Source organism: Artibeus jamaicensis, unplaced genomic scaffold (genome assembly GCF_021234435.1).
Source record: "Artibeus jamaicensis isolate MK-2021 breed Jamaican fruit bat unplaced genomic scaffold, CSHL_Jam_final contig_391, whole genome shotgun sequence".
Taxonomy (NCBI): domain Eukaryota; kingdom Metazoa; phylum Chordata; class Mammalia; order Chiroptera; family Phyllostomidae; genus Artibeus; species Artibeus jamaicensis.
In genome coordinates this window covers 32843572-32853225 of record NW_026521814.1, presented here as the reverse complement: position 1 = coordinate 32853225, position 9654 = coordinate 32843572, and the positions used below count along the sequence as shown (strand labels likewise).

The window sequence follows — 9654 nt, the reverse complement described above, 5'->3', positions numbered from 1 at the left end:
CCGTGGGGGCTGCTGGGAGAGTGGGGCCAGTTTGCTCCTCTCCAGCTGCTTGGGGACTGCCATTGACCGGGTGTCGCCATAGGACTGAAGTCGCGGAGTAATGATGTGAAGTCGCCCGCCCTTCTCAGCCACGCCCGGGCGGTTCCAGGCGGTGGCAGCCGCTCGGCTGCAACTCTGAAGCTGCCGCCGCTTTAGAAGCTTTTCCCTGAGGGAACGGGGGCGGAGGACTCCGGGCCATTCCTGTGAGTAACCTTCCCCGTGCACGACCCGAACTTGCCCTTGCCAACTTCCCTTGAAAACGGAGGAACTCTCCCAACCTCCGTTCTTCCCGGTCCTCCGAGGTCACGCACAGATACCCAAGCCCAAGACTGGATACTGCAGGGCAGGGTCTCGCCGTGTCCCCGCCCCGGGAAGTGGTTTGTTTCCCAAGTGTGGGTGCGAAGTGATGGACACTGCGCCCCGGTTTCCGGGTGCACCCCACTTCTGACGTTTGGCAGCATGCTTATCCCCAGCTGGACATTATCCATCGAGGCCCCCAACCCTGAGAGTGGAGCGGCTTTAGTGTCTGGCGGTTAAACCTTCAGGCTCGATCGCCATCTGTGATGTGAGCGAGAGGGTGGGTATTAGAAAGAGCTTTTTCTATGTTGAGTTGAATTGGACTTTTCTTGGGATTGATTTTGAGGCAGATACCACACTTCTTTTCAAAGAAACGGTTGACTTGAGTTTCAAGTGCAAATAATGGATACTGGCAGGTGTTCTTTTTAGTGCTGGCATAAAGATAACCTCTCAAACACTTAAAAGATTTCTAGGTCATAATAGTAGTGAACTCAGTTACTTGCCCACAACCCTTTTATTTAAACCTGCAGTTTCTGCACCGTAAAAACAAAAACAAAATAGTAACCGTTCATTGGCAATTCATCAAGCTAGAATGGACCACAGGAATAAAATGAAATGGATTCGTTCAGTTTTTAAAAATATATATATTTCAGTAATTTTTTCTCCACCTTCAAATCATTGCTGTAGAGTTGGATGCCTGAGCTATAATGGTCTCCAAATGGCATGCTAATGGTGGTGACGTGACACTTCAGAACAAATTGTGAAGGACAGTTGGTGGTGAGAAAGGACAGGGATGAAGATACTTTATCATCTCAACATTCATCCAGCTTTCTAGTTTTAAAATTAAGGGATGTGCAACAAGTCTCAGACATTCAGCAAGCATACATTTTATGAAAGACACTGTTTTGTTATTTTACAGGTTTTTATTCATATGATGGAAGGGGTCGGAAAGAACAAACATTTGAGTATTTTCAATCCACCAGGCACCCCAGTTATGAGCTTTACATACATTTACTCACATAATCACTATAATGATTCTTTGGCCTAAATCTGAGGCTCAAAGACAATAATTGGATACTGAAACCAAAATTTGCCTTGCTTCAAAGTTACAGGTCAAGTAACTTGTATCTACTTCAGAAATTTTCTGAAAGGCATTATTCAGTATTATTTCCCAATAACATTTTCTACACTTTGGGCATCTACAATAAGTCCAATCCCCTGCTTTAGTGCTTTTGAACAAGTTGTTCTCTCTACTTGAGATTTCTGTCCCCCAGAGGGTTGCTCATTAAGACCCTATAAGTGCTTTCCAGACCAACCCCACTTTACTTATGTAAAACATAGGCTTGAGATTTTTCATCTCAAGGGTCCTTTGTGGTTCAAAATTTTAGTGAATCTGTGGTTGAAAACATGAGCCAAGGAGTGTTATTATCCACTGAAAACGGTTACTATCTATAGGTGTTAAGAGTAGAACAACTTGTTTCTTCAAAATTTTACTTCAATATCCATATGTATATATTAAAAACCAATATAAGTAAAGAGACATTATTTCTTATTTATTTTGAGCTCTGTTATCTGCACCAATTTTGTACCTTTTTAGTTACCACCTAGTTTAGTTGGTAAGAAATCAGAGGAATTAAAGTAATATATTTTAAATGACTTAGTATTGAAAGAACTAAGTTATTCATGGTTTCCAGTCATATTTGTTCAGACCTGCCGTGCTCATGAAATAATAGGAAACATTTATATAAGGATAATGCATACTATGTGTTAGGTAACCATCTAAATGTTTTACCTATATTAACTTACAGAAATACATGGGGTGCTTCTTTTTAATTATATGTATTAGCTAGTAACATTCTATAAATTTTAAGTGTACAACTTTATAATACAACACCTGTGTACTCTGTTGTATGTTTACCACCCAAAGTCTAGTCTCCTTCCATCATCTTGTATTTAACCCCCACATACCTTCTTTGTCCTCCCTCCACTTCTTTTCCCTCTGGCAATCACCACTCTGTTGTCTGTGTCTAGGAATTTGTTTTGTTTACTCATTTGTTTTTGTTATATATCCCACATATGACTAAAATCATGTGGTTCTTGGTTCGTGTTCTTTACCATCTGACTTACACTAGCTGTAAGGGAAAATGCAAATCAAAACCACAATGAGATAACTACCTCACACCCATTAGAATGGCTCTTATCATTTAGACAAGTAAGTGTTGGAGAGGATGTGGTGAAAAGGGAGCCCTCATACCTGCTGGTAGGAATGTAAATTGGTACAGCCACTGAGGAAAACAGTACAAAGGTTCCTCAAGGAATAGAGCTACCATGTGACCCACCGATCCCTATTGTGGGTATTTACCCCCCAAATTTGAAAACACTTATTTGTAAAGATATATGTACCCCTGTGTTCATTGCAACATTATTTACAATAGCCTAGACATCGAAATAACCCAAGTGTCCCTCAATAGATGATTGTATAAAGAAGATATGATACATACACACATACATACACACACACACACACACGAATACTACTCAGCCTAAAAAAAAAAAAAAAGATGAACTATTGCAACTGAAGCAGAGGATACATTAACATACCCAAGGCCATTTAGCTACTAAGTGGTAGAACTGGGTGTCAAATTCAGGCATATCACAATCTTTACTCTCAGTATTTACTGAGAACCTACTGTGTACCAACTCCACAACTAGATTTTTTTTATTATAATCAGGTCATTTATCTTAACAACTACCTTCTGTAGAAGTTCAGCATTTAGTGCCTTACCCAAAGTCACAAGATAATTAAATGGTAGAGCCAGGATTTAAACCCACATTTGCCTTCTTCAGGTACATGGGATTTTTATACTTTCTCTCAATAATCAAATCTTTATTAAATACCTTCAAGAAACCAGGCTAAGTACTAAGTGCTAGAGATTTAATCTCTGCTCTTAAGAAATAGAGTCTGAACAGGGAAAGAGACAATTATGATAGTGTGGTAATAGGATAGCAGCATACAGAAGAACTGTGGGAACACAGAGAAAGGGCACTGAAATCTTCCAGGGGTGGGAAGGCTTGGGCCAGTTTGGAAAAACAAATAGGAATTAGCCTGGACAAAGAACAGGAGAAGGGGTTGTTATGGGCTGAATTCCATCGCTCCAAACTTTTGTTAAATGTTGAAGCCCTAATCCAGATGACCTCAGAATTTGACTGTATTTAGAGTTGGGCCTTTAAAGAAGTGATTAAATTAAACTGAAGCCTTTAGAGTGGGTCCTAGTCTACTTTGACTGGTGTGGTGTCCTTATGAGAGGAACTTTGGACACAAAAAGAGGCCCCAGCGATATGTGTACAGAGAAAAACCATGTTGAGGACGCATGGAAAAGGTGGCCATCTGCAAGCCTCAGGAGAAATCAAATCTCTCAACACTTCAACCTTGGACTTCTAGCCTCCAGAACTGGGAGACAATAAATTTCTGTTGTATAAACTACCCAGTCTGTGGTATTTTGTTATGGCAGCCCTAGCACATTAATTACAGGAATGTTTAGACAAACTAAATGACATACAAATAGCCTTTTAGGTGTGGCCAGGTAATTAGGTTTTGTGGTAAGAGGTGTTGAAAGATGAAGTTGGAAACTGGGCTGGGGCCATGTTAGGACAATTTTGTATGAGGTGCTAAGCAGTTTAATCTTAAGGGAATGAGATGGAGAGAGTTTGTTGCAGCGGAAAAACATTAGATCTGTGTTTTAGGAAGATTACTCTGTGAATCTTATGGAGGATAGATTAAAGGGAATAAGACCGGAGGCAAGGATACCAATTTAAGTGTCTATTGCTACAAGAAGCTGAACTAAATATTTTCTTAGAATGTCACATATCAAACTAAAACAGAACCACTGTTAAGGAAGATTTAAAGGGCACAGCTAACCTTTAGGGCATAGATAAGATTTAGGAAGAATTTGTATATACCTGTTTTGTACCTAGAGCCTAGCTTTGCTTTGACATTTTGCTTTTCATAAATAGATCTTTACTCAGCACTCACAGTGTATTCATTGTTTTTCCACTGTACCTAATGGACACCTTTATGATGCTTGCACTGTTCTAATCCAAGTCCTCTGACAATCTTAGGAAATATCTGCTATTACTATATCCATTTTATACATATAGATGTTGAAGTTTAGAAAGGTCCAGTAACTTGCCTATGGTCACAGAGCTGAAAAATAACATTGTTAAGACCCAGACTCAAGCCGCCGGTCTTCAGAGTCTGTCCTCTTAGCCATTATACTCTGCTGTTACCATATGTTATTAAGATCTTCAACCACCTATGAAAGGAGGAGGGAGGAAGACAAAAATAAATTGGGTATGTTTTCTATAGGGAGTATACAGTTTATCAGGGGAGGTAGGAACAGTCATAAGTTTTGGTTTTTTTTTTAAGTGTTTTAAAGAAAACTAGAGTATTGAGAAGCAGTGATTACTGGGGCTTCTGGAAAGCTTGGTGGAAAAACGCCCATTTAAACTAGGGTGTGAAGAATGGCTAGACTCTGGAGAGAAAGAGGACATTAAAGGTAGAAACAGTAGCGTGAAAAAGGTACAGGATTGGGAATTTCATGATGTGTCTAGGAAAGTAGTAAATGCAATTCTTTGTTTTGGCTGCAGTATAGTATGTGGTTGGAGAGGCCAGTTTGGGGGCTAGGAAGATAGCAGATGTCTGGGAAAGAGAACTCTTAGGGATTGAGGAGCAAGGAACATTGTGAGGTTTTAAGTCACTTGGTTGAAATGTATACTAAATGTCACGATCTTTTAAGAGAGGATAAAGTTCATCTAGTCCCAGCTCTTCAGTAACAAGTCCTATCTTCACTATCTCCCAGATCACTTTCCATTTGCCTTATGATAAACTTCCTTAATTTTTTTGTCCATACTCTCTTCATTCCTGAAGTTGATCGTCTATTCTGACTCTAAATTTATTTTTCAAATGTCAGTTTCCATATAGAAATTTTTTCCCTGTTGGATCAAATTTAGATTTCTTAATCTGAGCTAGTCAAATTTAAAGCTCCAAGTACTTTCCTCATAATCATTCCCACTTAAATTGGGCTGTAGACTGCTGCCAGACTGGCTCTGTCTGCTGTTAGTTTTGGGGCCTGTTTTTATTTTGTCTTCACCTGCCAGATACCCTCATTCTCACTATCCAAATCTTTCCATCCTTGAGGAACACACCTAAATCTTACTCCTCTGTGAAGCCAGACCACGTCAGCTAGAAAAAAACTCCACCCATATTCTACTGACATAGAGTATTGTGTTCTGACATAACACTCTACTGAGCATTAGGACAGAAGAGTTCTGTCCTAATACTCATTAAATACTTAATAAATCAGGTGGTGTTATCTTATTTTCTTAGATTTCTTTAGATTATTAGGTCTCACATTGAACGTAAATCATAGAGATCATTAGAACTCTCACCATTAGCTCTTAGATTTCTTAGATATTAAGTTTCCCATAGGGCAGAGGCCTATTTTTTTATCTCCTTTTAGTATTTTTAATTTAATTCAAGAGGCATTAAAAGCTGTCCAATAAAAAGCTGATTGACTGGTTGTTAATTGAGGTCATTTTATTGAAATTTTTTTTACAACTGACTTTTTAATATGTAATGTTCTGATTTTATCACTATGGACTCAAGTAACCATGGGCATATCCTATTTGACTACTCTGTACTATGGTTTATTCATGCACAGAAAATGAGCATCCAAAGTCTACTCGTGCTATAGCGGTGGAACTAATTCATGTTGTAAAAATCATTGACGTCTTTGAAACTTACCTATGTATCTCTGCCATTGGTTGCCATACTTTGAGTTTTTTCTCTTCAGAAAGTTTTCTGACAAGTCACAAAGAAGGAAATAAGGGTTCAAATAAAGTAGGGCTTAATGGTGTTACACCATGTTGTATAACAATGGAATTGATAAATTATGCCTGTTAATGGTGAAAGAATTTGCCTACCAGTTCAGTTGATAGTTCACTGACAAATATGTATTGTTGAGTTGCTTGAGCTCCTGCCATTATATTGCCATTCTGATCAGCAAGGAGGAGGAAAAGGAAAAGAGAGCACCTTCCCCCTTCCTTCCTGGAAGTAAATTGTAATATATGTTGCAACAGAAGCAAATTAGATTCTGAGTTCGAAAATTAAAATGGCAGAGGGGGCTACTTTAGAGTCCATAGAGGAGACTACAGCAGACTCATCACTTCTCCCTTAACGATGACTTTTCAACTGAGATCTGAAGGGTAAAAAGTAATTACCATGTAAAGAACAAGAGGGAAGAGTACTGCAGGTACAGTAAACACTTACAAAGGCCCAGAGATAAGAGTGATGAGAAAGTGAAACAATTATAAAAGGCACATGGACAATGACAAGGGCTGGTGGAAACAGGGGAAAGAAGCAGGATGGGCTAGGGTGGTGGGGAGGCTTGGGGGGCAAAGAGAAAAAGCTGTACTTGAACAACAATAAAAATGTAAAAAAAAAAAAAAAAGAATGACAAAAGATCTGTGTCTTTGTGGCTGAGCAAGGAGGAGAGTGTTATAAGAAGAAGGACAAGTAGTCAGGGACCAGACTAGGCTAGACCTTGTAGACTGATTTGAAGTGTGGATTTTATTCAGGGTTTTATGGGAACCCTTGATTTATTTTTTAAAAGGAGTTTAGTTTCAAAAACATTCTTGTCACCTTATGGAGAATAGAGAGAAATAAGACAGGAACGTGAAGTCCTTTTAGGAGTTGGTTTGTAGTCTAAGAGATGACAATGGCTTGAATTAGGATGGTAGAAGAGGGTTTGAAGAGAAGTGAGTAAATTTGCCCACTTATTGGCATATATTGCCCATATATTGGCATTTGGCCACACAGAATTTGGTAATGGGCTAGATATAGCAAGGTGAGAGAAAGCAGGCATCTACTCTACATTGGGTCAATTTAGGGGGTTATAATTAGCCTGTGAGAAATGTGTGGTGCTCAGGAAGAATGGTCTAGAGCCAGACTGGGAGTGATAAAAAGCCGTTTAATCTGTGGCAATGGCTGGTTTGCAGAAAGGTAAATGAAAAACAGCAACAATGAAGACTGTGGTTGCAGTCGGAACCCTGGGAAACACTGACATTACAGATCAAGAGGAGGGAACTTAGTGATCCAATGAAAGGATTTGAGAAAGCATTCATTGTAAGAGAGCCACAGTGGGAGAGTTGAAGTAGGGAGTTGTCAACAATAATGGACCAGAGATGCCATAATAACCGAGAGGGTATTACTGGCTTGGTTAGCAGGGGCCACTGGTGACTAAGGGAAAGTGGTTTCGGGAAAATTGAGATTGTCATCATGGAGTCGAGGTCCGAAGGAGGGATGAGGAAAAGAGAATGAGAGTAAATAAGCTTTAAAGAAACATGGCTGAGAACAGAGGGAAATAGAGGGGGAGCCTTCTTGAAGAACAGAGGTTTTTGACATTTTATTATCTATTTTTAAATGAAATGGAAGATTTCGAACATGATAATAGGCCATGGGAAAGGTTGAAGCTAGGGGAGGATAAGGGATAACCAGTGGAGCAAGGTTTAGAAAAGGCAGGAATAGAGACTTTTAAGTATTATCACATATTTCATTATTTTTTTTAACTGGGTGGACATATACACATGGTAGAAAAATAGAAAGGTATATTATGAAACCTAAGTTTCTCTCCCCCTTCTGTCTTCCATCCACCCGTCTTCTAGGAGGATTGCTAATTTGCACTCCCATCAATAAGCATGCAAGTGCAAGACTGACCATTATGTTTGTAATTAATTCTCAGAGTTTGGAGAGACTAGCTATAGATTTTTTGGATTTATTGGTGGGAGGCATGAGAGTAAAAGGAATAGAGAACAAAGTTTCAGAGATGAGTGAGAATGGCATGGTATGGAATTGTCTCAGAAAAGGACAGTGAAGGGCACGCCTGTGGTATGAGGCACCAGTCGATGGCCGAGTTTGCAACAGTCCCATTCAGGTGGTTCTGTGACCTTTCAGGAGAACTGAACTACCTCTTCATATTTCAAATGCTTGTCAGTTTAGAAATTGGACTTAAAAATTCATCACTTATGTAAGGTACAGTTTTCGGGTCCAAGCACCGAAAGCTCTGCTTTCTGTTTTATTGCTTTCAGTCACAGGCATGTTGTGTGTGGTGCTGTGGGGTTATTCAGGCCAGTGGTATAAATCAAAACAAAGAGAAGTTTGTTGGTTAAGAAAGAGCAGTCTCTGTCTGAAGGAATAAAGGAAGAGACTGGAAGCCAACTAAAACATCTCTGAGATTGTACAACTGTTCCTAAAGCACGTAATTCAACAGCTTAAACTTCTTTCCCATCATTCTCATCTTTTTCACTAGTAGTATTCTAATCACTGTTTTATTTTTAGTCACAAAAATCAAAAGAGTACAAAAGAGACTTATATAAGCCATTGTGAGTTTTTTAAGTAGATATTTGCTCATTTCTTATTTGATATGGCACTTAATTTTAAATGCAATTCATAAACAGCTGCAAATGCTCTTAGTGGAAAACATGATAAAACTAAACTGTGAGCCAAAAATTCACTTGTAGCTTTCCTATGAAATTGACCACCACTTCTTTTTAGTGATTACAGGAGAAAGCGGGTCCCAAGTTGTTGCTGTAAAAATGATTAAACAACAAACTCATACAGTTTTTCATAAAGGAAAAACAGTATCTTCTTTCAGATGTTCACTCTTAGCTTAAGATTTTGTTTTTCAAGGCAATTCATTTAGTTGATGTTGGACTGAAATGTATTAATAAGCAATTTTGTTTTTTAAATTATTTTGTAATTCCATGTATTGACATTTTGAATCATTAATCTTGTGGTTAAGAAGGTATTGCTGGCGTGCTGTGTGTCAGTTGTCTTTAAGTTTGGGGCATAAAAAAATAAGATACCTTCATTCAAGGAGTAGTGAGGAAGACAGTGAGCACATGTCTTTCCGGGAGCATTGAAGAGGGGAGTCTATAAACACTGAGGGGAAAAAATCACAATGAAAATTTTTAAGCTTTTGTAAACAATTTTTTCCATGTTTGTAATATACTCTGCATTTCTCTATAACAATTAACAGTTAAATTCTCACAAAAGAGGAGGACTTGACACTTTTCTTGGGAGACAGTGAAGAAAGGACAAAGTGTATTCGTAAGGAGCCAGGGAAAAGATCACCAGCTGAGAAAAGCACTTGGCAACAGTGCCAAAGGAGAGAAGCAAGCCAGCTAAATCCCTAGTGCTGGAGGGATGAAAGAAAGGTACTTGAGGAACCAGCCAAGGTTCAGAAAAACAGGTCCTAAGGT

The 9654-nt window shown here is 38.9% G+C and overlaps 1 protein-coding gene across 2 annotated transcripts in view; it reads left to right on the top strand.

The window, feature by feature from the left end:
• The first annotated feature begins 35 nt into the window (after positions 1–35).
• Positions 36–9654, top strand: part of TRAK2 (trafficking kinesin protein 2) — a 61472-nt gene continuing 51853 nt past the window's right edge. Inside the window, exon 1 of one of the 2 annotated variants that reach the window (XM_037167531.2) lies at positions 36–242. The gene's annotated coding sequence lies outside the window, so the exon portion shown is untranslated. Of the gene's footprint in view, positions 243–597; positions 617–9654 lie in introns of those variants that run through there. The other variant, XM_053665096.1, reaches the window with a different exon arrangement.